The sequence below is a fragment of the Haliotis rufescens genome, unplaced genomic scaffold, assembly GCF_023055435.1.
Source record: "Haliotis rufescens isolate VD_foot unplaced genomic scaffold, xgHalRufe1.0.p SCAF_472, whole genome shotgun sequence".
Lineage (NCBI taxonomy): Eukaryota > Metazoa > Mollusca > Gastropoda > Lepetellida > Haliotidae > Haliotis > Haliotis rufescens.
The window spans coordinates 2,644-8,038 of NW_025964193.1; the positions used below are offsets into that span (position 1 = coordinate 2,644).

A 5,395-nucleotide genomic window follows, 5' to 3' on the forward strand; every position below is an offset into this window, starting at 1 on the left:
GTAGAGTAGAAATCCCAAATGGTTACCCAGCAAACAATTCTACGTTGTGACAACGTTGCGACAACGTTGACTTTTCGTTGCTACAACGTTGTGATGTTACGTTGTCACAACGTAATCCTGTAGACTCCCAGATTGGTTGCTACAACGTTGTGCGTAAACCAAAATACAACCAAATCAAGACGTTGTCACAACGTCCATTTTTTACGTTGCTACAACGTTTAACCAAAACGTCGCGACAACGTACCCAGCCAACAATTCTACGTTGTTACAACGTTGTGACAACGTTTACTTTTCGTTGCTACAACGTTGTGATGTGACGTTGTCACAACGTAATTCTGTAGACTCCCAGATTGGTTGCTACGACGTTGTGCGTAAACCAAAATACAACCAAATCAAGACGTTGTCACAACGTCCATTTTTTACGTCGCGACAACGTAGGTATCGCATACTGTTTACATATGGCGACACTACAGGCATTGCAGCACGTTGTTGCAATGTCCATGTAGATTAACGCCTGTTTTATTCCTCAATACCTCCCAGGCAGCCTGAAAAGTTTGTACCAATCTAGTTAAGACGTCAGGTACAAAGAAATACATTCTGCAAACTGAATTCACTTTAACCCTATCCATGAAACAGCAAGTCAATGAAATGCACTCTTTTTTGGCAGAGTTTGAAATACGGCGAAGATATAAATCTAAATGTTTTAAATTACATGTACAATTTGGTAATATAATATTCATTTTCCAAAACAATTTTCAAGGCTATGTGCAAATTGTTCACAAATGTTTCAACCCAATTAAAAGATATTGGATTTTCCCACGAATTTGCAAATTAAAAACCATCAAACAATAAGCCCTGCACAAATTGAAACATTTAAATTTTCTTGGCCTTACCTCATACATTCAGCATTGAGAGCAACACTGTGACAAACAGAATAGTCTATGCATCTGATGTCCTAAGATCCATTAGGTAAACGAAATGACAATAGAATTCTGGTTGAGGTGACCTTTATTTATTTGTTAAATGACAAGTCAGAACATGGGCTGAGTTGCTGGGGAGCCTTTTCAGTCCTCAAATGAAAAGTCACAGGGATGATCTTCAACTGTATCCTCAGTCTCTCCTTATGCCTTGGTAACTGAATAAAAAATGACACAAATGTTATAAAATGGCAAGGCAAGGGACATATTTCTGACATAACAAAATAACGGTTGCATTCCCCCAAATAATGTTTTGATGTCTGATGTCAGTCTTTAAACAGTTAAAAACTGCTGAAAGTGCGAAGGCGCTGACACTAATACCATGATGCTCTTGGATCATACATAAGCAGAAAAGCTTTTAGCACTGAATCATTGGTGTAACTTTATACCCCCGCCCTTTTAGATTGTGGGTATAATTAAATAAGAATCATCTAAATTTTAATTCTTGAAGATGTTTGTATATATTATTGAATCAGACATACCTTTCTGTCAGTGATATGTACTTTAAACAAATACGCTCCCACAATACTGTTTTCTCCACCTGAAAGAAAAACAGAAACCACAAAGTATTCCATTCTTAAATAAACCAGTACTGTATAGATAAATCCCATTTACTTAGACTAATAGAGTATGATGTAACTGATAGTAATATTGGCAAATAGTTTTATCAGTCAACAGATCAACTGTAGTTTTTCAAAAGCAGTAACTTTACCTTTCTGCTGTACACTCAAACTAGTGATTCAAGTGAATATCATGGCTAAGTTTCTAAAACCTTATTTGAAAAATATGTACATAAATGAAAAATATATATTGCCAAATAAAATAAATAGTTCCCATATTTGAAGCAAGAATGTTGAATATGAATTATGAATTGGCCCACCAATAAGTGATAAAAGTGTTAACACTTTGGGGTATTTATCCTAATTAAAACTGTGATTTTTTTTAATACTTAGATCTACCTTAATATTTTCCATATTAATATGCCAGGATAGTTATATATGTTCTAACATTTACAAAGATTAGAAACATGGGGAAATAAACAAAATGCAATAGCTTATACAATACCAGACGAAGTTGAAACAGCTCTAAATATTTATTGAAATTTATTTGTCACTACGTTTATTAACATAGATCTAATACAGTTAAATATCGTTAAATATAATTCTGTAGTATGGTAGCCTACGTTGCAACATATGCAGATCGAAAACCGAAAGAATATGGTTGCTATCAATTCCATTGTATTTTTCATTGGTGCACATTGGCTACACCTATCTCACTTTAATCATCAACAAACGATGACCAACTCACTGACAATATATGGTGATATTTAACTTTTGACTATCGACTAGCTTATCATCACCAGAGAGGACAATACCGCAAACACCCCGTTATAGCGCGCGACGAGAGACTCGTTTTACTTTTGCTCGTTTTCATTAGAAAGGAGTCGGACATAGATCTAGTTATCGGAAAATGATGAATTGATTCTTTTTTCGGAAATAATAAAAATACACATGATAAGCACCTTGCTATGATAAACTTTATAGACAGCAGCAACAACCTGATGATCCACATTTAGGCTACTTCAGTCAGTGCTAATTAGGCCTTTTCGGAAACATCAAGTATGTTTCTGTCTCTTCCCGAAAATACGATTTTTTTCATAACATCATTGATCACTTTAGACTAGGGCTATAACTAGCAGCCTACAGAGAGTCGATCTGAATACTTCCATTGTTTTGATTCCCTCTTTTCGCTGTATAAGAGAAATCTACTTAACCATTCCCATGGCCTGGATGAGCCACATTGTTGCACAAAAATCAAAGTCAGAAGATTAGTACATGTAAACTTTAAATAGTAATGATTTCAGAAATAACACAGAAGAAATGGCGATAACTGTCAGTGCGGTCAGTAGGCGATGCATAAGTTAGGCCTATTTACAAATCTACACGCTTACGAACGAAACCCGAACATAATATGACGGCCACAAAACGCCACCAGATTGAATTCTGGTCAAAAATATACCGCTTGCCCTTGGCAATTACCCTTGGTATCCATAAAATAATAATATGGAAAAAAGTCTTGGGCCCCCTTCACCTCTATCATCAAGTTCTGTGTATCATATTAATATCAACACTGACGCTCAGTGAAAATGACCAGCAAACTGCATTCTTAACCCTGCCACTTCTGAATAATACGATACATTTAGATCATTTGACGCACTGCATGCACAGAAACATATCAACAAGCGCAGACTATTTTTGAAAAATTAACTTACCTCAATCGAATTCACAGATCATCTGTCCAGTTCCAGTTGCTGCACAATCACTTGCTTGTAATATATTATGTCCAGAGTGAGTTTGAGCTAAGATGGCTGGTGACAACAAATCTTCCGCGACAATGTGACGTCATTCTGACGTCACTTCACGAGGCAACAGGCTAAACTTTTCTGCAGTCGCTCTCACGCCGCAAAAAATACGCGCCAATTGTTTTTAACTGTAATATTGCTTGTGACAACATTTAGTTCGTTAATAGATATATATGTTTAAAAAAAAATAACACTAAGAGATGGTAGATCTACAAGTGGTTTCCTAAACATCATTTACAAAAAGTACTGTAATGTCCAAAGCACAACGTTATCACAACGTTAATTTGCAACGTTGTTGTAACGTTGTCACAGATATACGCAATTACGTTCTCGAAATATTAGTATTAAGAGATGAAAATTCAAATGCCGAATATATAGAAAGGTAATGCATTACTAACTTGGTTTTCTGACAAATTCATGTTGATTTTGATAAAGCAGTTCTATTCCTTCTATTCTATTCTATCGAGAAGCAAACTCAATAACGTTTTTACCGACGTTTCAGAAACGTAGTTACAAAACGTTGTGTGATGTCCAATGCACAACGTTTTCACAACGTGAATGTGCAACGTTGTTATTACGTTGTGAAATAACGTTGCAGGTCGACGTTAAAATAACGTTGTGACAACGTTATATCACGACGTTACCAATCCACAACCTTTCAACAACGATGGAAGTGCGAATCATGCATGTATGGCGAAAATGTTATTGTCATTGTTTGTTGTTTAATCGCCTCTTACGACAAGCACGGGTTGCTGAAAAGTGAAAACCAAATCTAACATTATTGTAATTTTCTGCCAAAATGTAGTTTATTTCGAGTAAACACCTTTGTTTTTACGCTTTTCGCGATGAAGACTATTTGACGTCGCACCAACGTATGAGAAACGTTGTCATCATAACGTTGCATGGCGCCCGATGCACAACGTTTCCACAACGTAATTTTGCTACGTTGTGATTACGTTGTCACATAACGTTGGAGTGACGTGATAATAAGGTGTTTACACAGACTTTAGTTTATTTACGAGATGGAAATCCTGATTCCGAAGATATAGGTAAATAATGAATTACTGCCTTGTTTTTGGCAGAAATTGTGTCGATTTGTATGTAAAACTTTTGTTCATACAATTTTTGTTAAGGCGACAGTTGACGTCGCACCAACGTTTCAGGAACGATGTAACAAGACGTTGGGAAATATTCGATGAACAACGTTTTCACAACGTAAAAATGCAACGTTGTTATTACGTTGTGAAACGACGTTGCACAGTGACGTAATAATAACGTTGTGACAACGTTGTATCACTACGTTACCAATTCACAACTTTACCACAACGTTGTGAAAACGTAGTGTGTTAGCTGGGTACATGTCTCAGACATATACCGTTGACGATATTCATTAGCGCTGCTTGTGTAATGCTGAACGATCTGGTATTGCCGCCTTCTGCATCATATAAATTCATAAAAAAAACAATAACATGTACCTCTCTTAAGATACTGAAGATTCCATGCATTCAAAGAACGATTTGAAATATTTAATATAACGAATTAAACCCACATTTTAACCGTATTTTAGGTATGACTAATCCACGCATCTTCTGTGTTGCCATATTGATGGGCGTTGAACCTCTTTGATTGATTTCAATTTTCAAAATGGCGACGTAGTGTTTGTTGTTGAACTTCTGATGCGTAAAAAGATGTGCGAATTAGAAATTGGATTTGCTGCAATTATCGAGATGGCAATACGGGAGCATATGCATGACTATAATCAGCGAAATGTCATGTAGTATGCGAAACCCAATCTCTGAAACGTTCTTCTCCAAGAAACGTAAAGCAAGGAAATGTCTTATTCACTGAATGCATGTACAAAATTCAATATCTGGTAAAGGGATTACCACTATGGATGAGTTATACGATGTACGACGGATATTAAGTGTGTGTGTGTGTGTGTGTGTGTGTGTGTGTGTGTGTGTGTGTGTGTGTGTGTGTGTGTGTGTGTGTGTGTGTAAGAGAGAGAGAGGGAGAGAGTAACGACTAACGCTTCACGTGGGATTCAGATTAACCC

The 5,395-nt window shown here is 36.4% G+C and overlaps 1 long non-coding RNA gene across 2 annotated transcripts; it reads right to left on the reverse strand.

The window, feature by feature from the left end:
• Positions 1 to 996: 996 nt before the first annotated feature.
• Positions 997 to 3,843, reverse strand: LOC125372764. Of its 2 annotated transcripts, XR_007218229.1 has the most exons (3): positions 3,250 to 3,843; positions 1,460 to 1,518; positions 997 to 1,135 (listed from the first exon to the last, which is right to left on the reverse strand). It is a non-coding gene; the product is annotated as an uncharacterized LOC125372764 (long non-coding RNA). The 2 variants fall into 2 exon arrangements; XR_007218228.1 differs by lacking the exon at positions 3,250 to 3,843 and having other exon boundaries at positions 1,460 to 3,243.
• Between the last annotated feature and the right edge of the window lie 1,552 nt (positions 3,844 to 5,395).